The sequence below is a fragment of the Hemiscyllium ocellatum genome, chromosome 6 (assembly GCF_020745735.1).
Source record: "Hemiscyllium ocellatum isolate sHemOce1 chromosome 6, sHemOce1.pat.X.cur, whole genome shotgun sequence".
In the NCBI taxonomy this organism is placed as follows: Eukaryota; Metazoa; Chordata; class Chondrichthyes; order Orectolobiformes; family Hemiscylliidae; genus Hemiscyllium; species Hemiscyllium ocellatum.
Window position 1 is genome coordinate 114,263,581 of NC_083406.1, and position 13,877 is coordinate 114,277,457.

The following is a 13,877-nucleotide window of genomic DNA, read 5'->3' on the forward strand; positions in this document are numbered from 1 at the left end:
CTCTATCCTCTCCATTTGCCTCTGGGTCATAAAAGCTCAATTTAGTGAACACTTTAGCATTTATCTCACTAGGTAGCTTAAGTCAAAAGATTTTTTTGGAAATGCTGTTTTTATCCACTGCTAAATAAATAGTGAATTTCTAATACTTAACAAAAACAAGTTACTTTCACAAAACAGAAGTACTAAAGGCCATTTATCTCTAGCTAGAACACAAGCTTCCAAATAATGATCATATACTTAATCACCCGATACACAAGATATTGAGTTTGTATAGTAATGTTTAATGGGCCAGTGAGTAATTTCTTGTCCATCATTGTCCATATGTTTAACAGTTAACCTCTGCATTTTTTTTCTGATTTGTTGACAAATATGACATTAAACAAATACACATGTACACCCTTGCACCCCATTCTTTCTCGTTACCTTACTATTACCATTGTAATATAATCCTTGAATGACCCATTGTAGCAAGGTGCAGGAGGTACCTTTTCACAAAGGTAATCATTTGCTTGCTGAAAGTGTGTTGCTGGAAAAGTGCAGCAGGTCAGTCAACATCCAAGGAGCAGGAGAATCGACGTTTCAGGCATGAGTCCTTCTTCAGGAAGAAGGCTACTGAAGGCATTCCTGAAGAAGGGCTCATGCCCGAAACGTCGATTTTCCTGCTCCTTGGATGTTACCTGACCTACTGCACTTTTCCAGCAACACATTTTCAGCTCTGATCTCCAGCATCTGCAGTCCTCACTTTCTCCTCTAATCATTTGCTTGGTAATACATTATAGAATGGGCTTAATTGTTTAAATTCACGTTTGCCAGCATCACAGACACACATTCTAATAATATAAACTCTCATCTTCCTAGCTAATTAGATTTTAAGGTTGGGCAGAATTAGGTATATATCTTCCTCGACTCGAAATGTATTTCCTTGTGTTACCTAACAACAGCATCTGTTATTCGGTGCTCTAAAATTTACATTTTTTCCCATTGGCTGCTCTCACATCTTCATTGTGAGTTACTGCAAATTTAATACCACTTACTGCCAAATTATTCCAAAGAACACACTTACATTTGTAACATGTTTAGTGTATCCCAAAACAATTAACGCCAAATTATGTCCATTTCCTCACTGCAGAATCACTCTCATTGGAAATTGGGTTGGAACAGGCTCAGCATTATTTTATTGAGAGACCCTTGCAGTCAAAAAAGATAGAAAGAGATTTTAAGGAAGACACACTTTTGTTAGATCGCTGCAATGACATGGGATCAATTTCAACACAGATTCAACAAAACGGTTTATTTTTATGTGGCGCCTTTCATAGCATTCAGTAAGTCCCAAAGTGCTTTTGCAGTCAATGAACAAAGGAGACCCATGGGAGACCTCACTGAGGTATATAAAATTCAAGGGTCAGGACACGAGTCAATAAGAACGCACTATTTCCCTTGGTTGGTTTAGGACTGGGGGCCATAAATTGAGGGGAAGAGATAAGGAGATTTCAGGGGAGATGTTTTCATCAAGAGGTAGTAGTGATCTGGAATCATTAGGTGACATGATAGTGAAGGCAGAAACCCTTGTGAAATTTAGAACATACTTGGTTGTACATTTGAAGTACGGTAATCCAGAATTCTGCAGATTAAGAGTTATATCATGGAATCTGAAAAGATGGATCGTTAATTGTTAACTGGCAGCAGCATCCAGTGCCAAATGGCTTTTCTGTGCTACAAATGTCTTCGATTCAATAAGGTACTTCCACTAATGTTATCATAACTGCTGAAACAAAGCAATCAATTCACACACAGCAAGCTCTACCAAACAGCAACGTGATCATCTATGTTTTGGTGAATGTTTCAGCCAATTAAAAATGAGAAAGTCACATATACTATGATGCACTGGTGACAGCACATTAAGGACCTTCAGGATATTGTGATTAAATTTCAATTTTGAAATTTACCAATTCAATTGGAGACGTCAGATGATGGAGGATGAATGGTTTTGATGCTGTGAGGGACGGCTCTTTCAGGGCAGGAGTTTAATGTATTGACAGGGGTCTGACTTCAATCACTGGATTCACACTTTGAACCGTTCCCTTTGTCCTACTTATGAAACAAGTGGCCACATTACCCCTCAAGCACATGGTCCAGATTTTCCATGTGAATTTGAAAACTGGGATGTGACTGATCACAATTGACTTGGCAGCAACTGGTGACATTGACAATTAATATTAGTGTATCCCAGATCAGATGGTACCATGTAGGGGATGGGTGGGACTATCTGATTGTTGAGCAATTATAGGATCTAACAGACAAGGATGTAGCCAACCAGATAGAAAAGTCAATAAAAAAAATTAACAGAAAATCAAAGTTAGTTGAACTGGCAGGTGAGAAAGGGAAATGTGAGATGCAAGTAATGGTATTCATCAGACGTGGGGGAAATATGAGGGAAGTGCTGAGTTATGGAGTCACAGAGTCACAGAGTCATAGAGATGTACAGCCATGGAAATAGACCATTTGGTCCAACTCGTCCATGCTGATCAAGTAAACTCTTCCTATTCATTTACCCATCCAAATGCATTTTAATGCAGTAATTGTACCAGCCTCCACCACTTCCTCTGGCAGCTCATTCTACACATGCACCACTGTCTGTGTGAAAAAACTGCTTGTTAGGTCCATTTTATATCTTTCGCCTCTCACCCTAAGTCTATGCCCTCTAGTTCTAGAACCCCACCCCAGGGAAAAGACCTTGTCTATTTATCCTATCTATGCCCCTCATGATTTTATAAAGCTCCGGACTTTCCTGTCATGGGACAGCTGTAAAATGAGCAAAACACAGCACAGCTCATCAAGGCAACTGTCCATCTTGTCAATCAAAAGAAATGACAGAATCGGGCTGAAATCACCAGGATTACCAGACTCTCACTCATACCATACAGAGAGCAACGCCCACGATTCTCTTGACCAGTTTGCCTGAAGGTGCTGAAGCAAAGAGAGAGTGTGATGTTTCTAAACATGAACTCAAATTGAGTTAGTTCTTGCCTCAACACCTTGTAAAGCTTTTAGAAGGATATTTGGGGGTAAGAGAAACAGTCAAACTGTTGGCACATTATTTAAGGATAGACACAAGTGTAAAGCCATAATGGCAAATCAATAATTACAGGCAATAGGTGCAGCAATGCTATTACCACAGTTGGCAAAGTATATCAAACCAACAACATCTGTAATAGATATGGTTTGTCACACTTAGCTAAAAGCTGTTCACCTATCCAGATATGAAAAACTATTATGGTTGTATTGAGAAAATTTAATATCAAGGAGGTTCAGGCAACCTTAGCTGATGACCAAAGCAAGATACCAGGATGATTGCATCTAACACATCAAGTAGGTTACCCAACTCCCACAAATACTGAGGTATTCCTCTTGATCTATACATTGGTGTTCTTGACAATAATGTTGAAGACATTCTCAAGGTTAATCTGACACACCTTGGACACAGCCAGTGTGAACAGCTACAATTGGCAATAATTGACTATGGGAAACAATGAGAGTTGCAAACAACCGTTGTTCAGGGATACCCTGACAGAATTAAACAAGTACCTGAGTGGATTTGTTCATTTTTGACCAGACAGAGTGCAACTTGATAATAACACAAGTCATTTTCAAGGGCAAACAAGGCCAAACAAGAAGCATGATGCCAAGATATCATGTTTGTGTTAAAACAGGGACACATGGGTATTGAACTAGCACATATATACCAGCCAAGGATGAATCAGGATATTCAACAACTTGTGAATGAATGTGAGACATGCCAAATGTATCAATCCCTGCAGTGAAGGGAGCCTTTACATCCACATAATGTTTCATCCATTCCCTGGATGAAAGGAACAACAGATGTATTCACAATGCACAGGAAAGATCACATTTAATAAAAGCAATTTACTTTGTATGCTGGAAATCTGACATAGAAACAGAAAATACTTGAAAATCCCATCAGGTCTGGCAACATCTGGGGAAAGAGAAAGAAAGAGAACATTGTGAATCCAATATGAATATTCCTCAGAACTGAAATGGGCTGGACAGTGAGGTTTTGTGCTGCTGACAATGTGCTAGGATGAGTGAGTGGAACAGATGGTGAGGGTGCCCAGAGCAAAAGATAAAGAGAGTGCTAGTTCTGGTACAGGAACAACTGTGATGTAAAATGAACGTAAATGATAAGTGTGAAATGAAATGAGAAAATAGTCATATTCTGCAGAATAGCAGTTAAATGTGAGAGTGGGTATGTTTGTCGTGGATGTTGGTGGTCAGTGTATTGCCAAAAATGGAAAAAGTAAATTCAAGGAAAGGAAGGGAAGAGTCTGAGATGGACCAGATGAAGTAGAAATGTGGGTGGATTGAAACAGATGAATGTTTCCTATTCCAGACAACTGCATTTATTTTATGTATTACTTTTCAAACTTTTCCATTGTTTGATAAATTAGCAACATGATGAGCAGTACAGTCACTCATGATGAGCACGATTTGTCACAGATCAGATAGCCCTGACAACATAGCAGATGGTGGTATGGTGGCTCAATGGTTGCCTCACAGCGCCAGAGACCCAGATTTGATTCCAACCTTCAGTAACAGTCTGTGTGGAGAGGTAGAGTCTTGGAGTCATAGAGTCATAGAGATGTACAGCATGGAAACAGACCGTTCTCCTCCATGCCAACCAGATATCCTAACTCAATCTAGTTCCACCTGCCAGCACCCGGCCCATATCCTTCCAAATCCTTCCTATTCATATACCCATCCAAATGCCTCTTAAATGTTGTAATTGTACCAGCCTTCACCACTTCCTCTGGCAGCTCATTCCATACACGTACCACCCTCTGTGTGAAAACGTAGCCCCATAGGTCTCTTTTATATCTTTCCCCTCACACCTTAAACCTATGCCCTCTAGTTCTGGACTCCGCCACCCCAGGGAAAAGACTTTGCCTATTTACCCTATCCATGCACCTCATAATTTTGTAAACTTCTATAAGGTCATCCCTCAGCCTCCGACTCTCCAGGGAAAACAGCCCCAGCCTGTTCAGCCTCTCCCTATAGCTCAAATCCACCAATCCTGGCAACATCCTTGTAAATCTTTTCTGAACCCTTTCATGTTTCACAACATCTTTCCGATAGGAAGGAGACCAGAATTACACACAATATTCCAACAGTGGCCTAACCAATGTCCTGCACAGCCGCAATATGACCTCCCAACTCCTGTACTCAATGTTCTAACCAACAAAGGAAAACATACCAGACACCTTCTTCACTATCCTATCTGCCTGTGATTCCACTTTCAAGAACTATGAAACTGCACTCCAAGGTCTCTTTGTTCAGCAACACTCCCTAGACCTTACCATTAAGTGTATAAGTCCTGCTAAGATTTGCTTTCCCAAAATGCTGCACCTCACATTTATCTGAATTAAACTCCATCTGACACTTCTTAGTCCATTGGCCCATCTGGTCAAGATCCTATTGTAATCTGAGGTAACCCTCTTCGCTGTCCACTACCCCTCTAATTTTGGTGTCATCTGCAAACTTACTAACAATACCTCTTATGCCCGCATCCAAATAATTTATGTAAATGACAAAAAGTAGAGGATCCAGCACTGATCCTTGTGGCACTCCATTGGTTACAGGCCTCCAGTCTGAAAACAACCCTCCACACCACCCTCTGTCTTCTACCTTTGAGCCAGTTCTGTATCCAAATGGCTAGTTCTCTCTGTATTCCATGCGATCTATCCTTGCTAATCAGTCTCCCATGGGGAACCTTGTGGAATGCCTTACTGGAGTCCATATAGATCACATCTACCACTCTGCCCTCATCAATCCTCTTTGTTACTTCTTCAACAAACTGAATCAAGTTTGTGAAACATGATTTCGGATGCACAAAGCCATGTTGACTATCCCTAATCAGTCCTTGCTTTTCCAAATACATGTACATCCTGTCCCTCAGGATTCCTTCCAACAACCTGCTCACCACTGAGGTCAGGCTCACTGGTCTACAGTTCCCTGGCTTGTCCTTACCACCCTTCTTAAACAGTGGCACCACATTTGCCATCCTCCAGTCTTCCGTTACCTCACGTGTGACTATCGATGATACAAATATCTCAGCAAGAGGCCCAGCAATCACTTCTCTAGCTTCCCACAGAGTTCTCGAGTACACCTGGTCAGGTCCTGGGGATTTATCCACCTTTACCCATTTCAAGACATTCAGCACTTCCTCCTCTAGTAATCTGGACATTTTGCAAGATGTCAACATCTATTTTCCTACAGTCTATATCTTCCATATCTTTTTCCACAGTAAATCCTGTTGTAAAGTACTCATTTATTATCCTACAGCATGGAGACAGGCCCTTTGGCCCAAACTAGTCCGAACTGATCAAAATGTGCATCTAAGCTAACCACATTTCCCTGCACTTGGCCCATACCATTCTAATCCTTTCCCATCCATGTATTTGTCCAAATGCCTTTTAAATCTTATTAATGTACCCACCTCAAACACTTCTGCTGGCAGCTCACTCCATCTGCGTACCACCCTCTGTGTAAAAAGGTTGCTGCTCAGGTTCCCTTTTACTCTTTCCCTTCTAACCTTAAACTGATGTCCTTTTATCCTCGATTCCTCAAACCTGGGAAAAAGACTGAGTGCATCCACCTTATCCATGCCTCGCATGATCTTATGCACCTCTATAAAGTACCTCCTCAGACTCCTACGTTGTAAAGTAAAAAGTCCTAGCTTATCCGACCTCTCCCTATAACTCAGACCATTGAGTCCTGGCAACATCCTTATAAATTTCTTCTGCACTCTTTCCAGTTTAATAACATCCTTCCTATAACAAGGTGACCAAAACTGAACACAAAACTCCAAGTGCGGCCTCACCAATGTCATGTATAACTGCAACATAACTTCTCAACTTCTATATTCAGTGCCCAGACTGAAGAAAGCCAGTATGCCAAAAGCCACCTTCATTGCCCTGTCTACCTGTGCCTTCACTTTCAGAGAACTGTGAATCTGAAGTCCACGGTCTCTCTGTTCCGTTGTACTCCTTAAGGCCCTACCATTCACCATGAAACGCCTACCTTGATTTGACTTTCCAAAATGCAAAACCTCATACCTATCTATATTTACCTCCATTTGCCATTTCTCGGCACACTTTCTCAGCTGATCAAGGTCCTGTTGCAATTTCTGATAACCCTTCTCACTGTCCAGGATACCGCCTAAATTAGTATCAATAGCAAACTTACTAATCATGCCTTGTGCATTCTCATCCAAATCATTGATATAGATAACAAGCAGTAATCAACCCAGCACTGACCCCTGAGGGGTCACAATCCTCCAGTCCGACAAGCTTCCTTCCATGATTACCCCCGCTTCCTACCATCAAGCTAATTGTGTATCCAATTTGCCAGCTCGCCGTGGATTGCATGCAATCTAAACTTCCAGAGCAGTCTACTACGTGGAACCTTATCAAAGGCCTTCCTGAATTCCATTTAGACCATGTCTACTGCCCTCCCCTCAACCTTCCTGCTCACTTCATCAAAGAACTCTAATAAATTTGAGGGGCACGAACTCCCATTCACAAAGTCATGCTGACTACTCCTAATCAAATCTTGAACTTCCAAATGCATGCATATTTTATCTCTCAGAATCTTCTCAAATAACTTACCCACCGCAGATGTTAAGACTACTGGTCTGTAGTTCCCAGGTTTTTCTTTGCAGCCATTCTTGAATAATAGCACAACATTCACTGTCCACTATGGCCTAAACTGAAAATGTGTTGCTGGTTAAAGCGCAGAAGGTCCACCCTCCGCCCTTGAGCCCTGCCCCTCCAACCGCCACCAGGACAGAACCCCGCTAGTTCTCACCTACCACCCCACCAACCTCCGTATACAGCGTATCATCCGCCGTCATTTCCGCCAACTCCAAACGGACCCCACCACCAGGGATATATTTCCCTCCCCTCCCCTATCAGCATTCCGAAAAGACCACTCCCTCAGTGACTCCCTTGTCAGGTCCACAACCCCCACCAACCCAACCTCCACTCCCGGCACATTCCCCTGCAACCTCAGGAAATGCAAAACTTGCGCCCACACCTCCTCCCTTACCTCTCTCCAAGGCCCCAAGGGATCCTTCCATATCCGCCACAAATTCACCTGCACCTCCACACACATCATCTATTGCATCCGCTGCACCCGATGTGGCCTCCTCTATGTTGGGGAGACGGGCCGCCTACTTGCGGAACGCTTCAGGGAACACCTCTGGGACGCCCAGACCAACCAACCCAACCACCCCGTGGCTCAACACTTTAACTATCCCTCCCACTCCACCGAGGACATGAAGGTCCTTGGACTCATCTATCGCCAGAACATAACAACACGACGGTTGGAGGAAGAGCGCCTCATCTTCCACCTGGGAACCCTCCAACCACAAGGGATGAATTCAGATTTCTCCAGTTTCCTCACTTCCCCTCCCCCCACCTTGTCTCAGTCGATTCCCTCGAACTCAGCACCGCCTTCCTAACCTGCAATCTTCTTCCTGACCTCTCCGCCCCCCCACCCCACTCCGGCCTATCACCCTCACCTTGACCTCCTTCCACCTATCACTTCTCCATCGCCCCTCCCCCAAGTCCCTCCTCCCTACCTTTTATCTTAGCCTGCTGGACACACTTTCCTCATTCCTGATGGAGGGCTTATGCCCGAAACGTCGAATTTCCTGTTCCTTGGATGCTGCCTGACCTGCTGCGCTTTAACCAGCACCACATTTTCAGCTCTGATCTGCAGACCTCACTTTTTACACTATGGCCTAAAGCCTGTAAGGAACTAGATAATGAAGTCAGCGTGACAAAGGGGAAGAGTAGGCAGGAAGTGAAGGATGAATGCAGAGGGACAGGTGGTCTGAGGTGCATTTGTTTTAATGCAAGAAGTATAGTAGGTAAGGCAGATGACCTTAGGGTTTGAATTAGTACCTGGGAGTATGATGTTATTGTTATTATTGAGATTTGGTTGAGGGAAGGGCATGATTGACAACTAAATATCCCAGGATATCAATGCTTCAGGTGGGATAGAGTGGGAGGTAAAAGGTGTGGAGGAGTGTCATTAAAGGTCAGAGATGATATCACAGCTGTGCTGAAGGAGGGCACTATGCAAGACTCAAGCAGTGAGGCAACATTGGCAGAGCTCAGAAATAGGAAGGGTGTGGTAACAGTTTTAGGGCTGTACCACAGGCCACCCAACAGCAAGCGTGAGATAGAGGTACAAATATGTTGAGAGATTATGGAAAGATGTAGGAGCAACAGGGTGGTGGTGACAAGAGATTATAATTTTCCCAACATGGAGTGGGATTCACTAAGTGCTAGAGGTCTGGATGGTGCAGAATTTGAAAGGAGCATCCAGTAGGGTTTTCTGGAGCAGTATATAAATAGTCCAGCTCAGAAAGGCGCCATACTGGATCTAGTGTTAGGAAATGAGCCGGGCCAGGTGGTTGAAGTTTCAGTGGGAGATTCGTTTGGGAATAGTGATCACAATTCCATACATTTGAGAATACCCATGGACGAAGATGAGAGTTGTCCTAAAGGAAGAATGCTAAATTGGGGGAAGGCCAACTATTCCAAAATTCAGCAGGAACTGGGGAATGTTAATTGGGAGCAGCTATTTGAAAATAATCCATGTGGGAGGCATTTAAAGAGAGGTCAATTCGAGTTCAGGAGAGATATGTTCCTGTGAAAATGAGGGATAGAAATAGCAAGATTAGGGAACCATGGATGACAGGTGAAATTGTGAGACTAACTAAGAGGAAAAATGATGTGTATATAAGGTCTAGGCAACTAAAGACAGATAAAGCTTTGGAAGAGCTTTGATGATATATATGAATATATGAATTAAAGGCCTTAGGGTTTTCCTTAACCCTGCTTGCTAAGGATATCTCATGACCCCTTTTAGCACTTTCAATTTCTCATTTCAGATTGGTCCTACATTCTCAATATTCTTCCAAAACTTTGATTATTCTAGGCCAAGTCAGCATAAGGCGAGAGGAAGTGTTATGTACTCTAAAAGGCATTAAAGTGGACAAGTCCCCAAGTCCAGATGGGATCTATCCCAAAGTTATTGAGGGCAGTGAAAGAGGAAATAGCAGGGGCTTGAACAGATACCTTTGCAGCATCCTTGAACATGGGGGAGGTCCCAAAGGACTGGAGAATTGCTAATGTTGTTCCCTTGTTTAAAAAGGGTAGCAGTCGTAATTACTGACCTGTGAGCCTGACCTCAGTGATAGGGAAGCTCCTGGAGAAGTTACTATGGGATAGGATTTTTACCAATTTGGAAGAAATGGGTTTATCAGTGAGGGATAGCATGGTTTTATGCAGGGAAGGTCATGTCTTACAAACCTAATAGAATTCTTTAAAGAGGTGACAAAGTTGATTGATGAGGGAAGAGATGTAGATGTTGTATACATGGACTTTAGTAACGTGTTTGATAAGGTTCCCCATGGTAGGCTGATGCAGAAGGTGAAGTCGCACTGGGTCCAGGCTGTTTTAGCTAGATGGATAGAGAACTGGTTGGACAACAGGAGACAGAGAGTAAGAATGGAAGGGAACTTCTCAAAATGGTGAGCTGTGACCAATGGTGTCCCACAGGGATCCATGCTGGGATTATTGTTGTTTGTGATATACATAAACGATTTGGAGGAAGGTGTAGATTGTCTCATTAACAAGTTTTCAGATGGCACCAAGATTAGTGGAGTAGCAAATTGTGAAAGGGACTATCGAAGAATACAGCAGAATATAAATAGATTGGAGAATTGGGCAGAGAAATGGCAGATGGAGTTCAATTCTGGTCAAATGTGAGATGATGTATTTTGGAAGATACAATTCCAGAGTGAACTATCCAATAAACGGAAAAGTCCTGGGGAAAATTGGTATACAGAGAGATCTGGGTGTTCAGGTCCATTGTTCCCTGAAGGTGGCAACGTAGGTCAGTAGAGTGATCATATGGCATGTTTTCCATCATCAGATGTGGTATTGAGTACAAGAGTTGGCAGGTCATGTTCTAGTTGTATAAGATTGTCATCAGGACCAGGAGATTTATCCACCTTCATACATTCAATACATCCAGCGCCTCCTCTACAGTGATATGGACTGTCCCCCAGATATTACCAGTAACTTCCCCAAATTTCCAAGACTTTATGTCTTTCTCCATGGTAAACACAGAGGAGAAACATTCATTGAGAGCCTTACCCATCTCCTGCAGTTCTACACAGACATGTCACTTTGGTCCTTGAGGGGCTCTATTCTCTAATTATTCTTTTTCCTTTAATATAGTTAAAGTACCTCTTTGGATTCACCCTAATCTTCTCAGGCAAGGCTATCTTGTGCTCCCTTTTCACCCTCCTGGTTTCCTTCTTCAGTAAACTCCTGTATTTCCTTTATACCTCCTGATGAAGAGCTTGTGCTCGAAATGTTGATTCTCCTGCTCCTCAGATGCTGCCTGATTGGCTGTGCTTTTCCACCACCACACTCTTCGAATCTTATCTGCGGAGTTTACTGCAGTACTCACTACTTTGATCCCAGCTTCATGAACCTGAGCCAAACTTCGTTCTTTTTTCTGGTCAAAGTCGCAATATTGCTGGTCATCCAAGGTTCCCTATTCCTGCCAGTATTGCCCTTCACCCTCACAGGAACAGATAGGCCTTGAATTATAGCTATCTCACTTTTAAAAGCCTCCCCACTTGCCAGAGGTCCCTTTGCCTGTAAACAAACTACTCCAAGCAATCCCTTCAAGTTACTGTTTAATTCCATCAAATTCACCATCACAGTTTAGAACTTGAAACTGTGGATCAATTTTGTCCCTTTTCTGTAACTATTTTAAAATCAATAGAACTGTGGTCTCTGGTTCCAAAGTGCTTCCTCACCATCACCTCCGTCACTGTTCTGCCTTATTTTTGAAGAGGAGGTGAGTTTTGCCTCTTTCTGAGTAGGACCCTCTAAATACTGCTTGAGGAAACTTTCCTGAATGCACTTAACAAATTCCACTCGTCTAAGCCCTTAGCATTCTGGGAGTTCCAGTCTATGTTAGGAAAATTAAAATCTACTACTATGACAACCCATTGTTCCTACAAGTCTCCCCAGTCTCCCTGCATATTTGTTCCTCTAATTTCTGTTGACTATTTGGGGGCTGAAAATGTGTTGCTGGAAAAGCGCAGCAGGTCAGGCAGCATCCAAGGAGCAGGAGAATCGACATTTCGGGCATGAGCCCTTCTTCAGGAAAGAGGGCTTCAGCCCTTCTTCTCCTGCTCCTTGGATGCTGCCTGACCTGTTGCACTTTTCTAGCAACACATTTTCAGCTCTGATCTCCAGCATCTGCAGTCCTCACTTTCTCCTAGACTATTTGGGGTCTATGGTACAACACCAGCAATATCATCTTCCATTTCTTATTTCTTAGCTCCACCCACAAAGCCTCACTGAATGATCCCACTCTTAGTTCATTTCTGATTGCTGCTGTGATAGAACATAGAACATAGAACATAGAACAATACGGCACAGAACAGGCCCTTCGGCCCACGATGTTGTGCTGAACATCTATCCTAAATTAAGCACCCATCCATGTAACTATCCAATTGCCGCTTAAAGGTCACCAATGATTCTGACTCTACCACTCCCACAGGAAGCGCATTCCATGCCCCCACCACTCTCTGGGTAAAGAACCCACCCCTGACATCTCCCCGATACCTTCCACCCTTCACCTTAAATTTATGTCCCCTTGTAACACTCTGTTGTACCCGGGGAAAAAGTTTCTGACTGTCTACTCTATCTATTCCTCTGATCACCTTATAAACCTTTATCAAGTCACCCCTCATCCTTCACCGTTCCAACGAGAAAAGGCCGAGAACTCTCAACCTATCCTCATACGACCTATCCTCCATTCCAGGCAACATCCTGGTAAATCTTCTCTGCACCCTCTCCAAAGCTTCCACATCTTTCGTAAAGTGAGGTGACCAGAACTGCACACAGTATTCCAAATGTGGTCTAACCAAAGTCCTGTACAGCTGCAACATCACTTCACGACTCTTGAATTCAATCCCTCTGCTAATGAACGCTAATACACCATAGGCCTTCTTACAAGCTCTATCCACCTGAGTGGCAACTTTCAAAGATCTATGTACATAGACCCCAAGATCCCTCTGTTCCTCCACCTGACTAAGAACCCTACCGTTAACCCTGTATTCCGCATTCTTATTTGTTCTTCCAAAATGGACAACCTCACACTTGTCAGGGTTGAACTCCATCTGCCACTCCTCAGCCCAGCTCTGCATCATATCTAAGTCCCTTTGCAGCCGACAACAGCCCTCCTCACTGTCCACAACTCCACCAATCTTCGTATCATCTGCAAATTTACTGACCCACCCTTCGACTCCCTCATCCAAATCATTAATAAAAATTACAAACAGCAGAGGACCCAGAACTGATCCCTGCGGAACTCCACTTGTAACTGGGCTCCAGGCTGAATATTTACCATCTACCACCACTCTCTGACTTCGACCGGTTAGCCAGTTTTCTATCCAATTGGCCAAATTTCCCTCTATCCCATGCCCCCTGACTTTCCGCATAAGCGTACCATGGGGAACCTTATCAAATGCCTTACTAAAATCCATGTGCACTACATCCACTGCTCTACCCTCAACCACATGCTTGGTCACCTCCTCAAAGAATTCAATAAGACTTGTAAGGCAAGACCTACCCGTCACAAATCCGTGCTGGCTGTCCCTAATCAAGCAGTGTCTTTCCAGATACTCATAAATCCTATCCCTCAGTACCCTTTCCATTACTTTGCCTACCACAGAAGTAAGACTAACTGGCCTGTAATTCCCA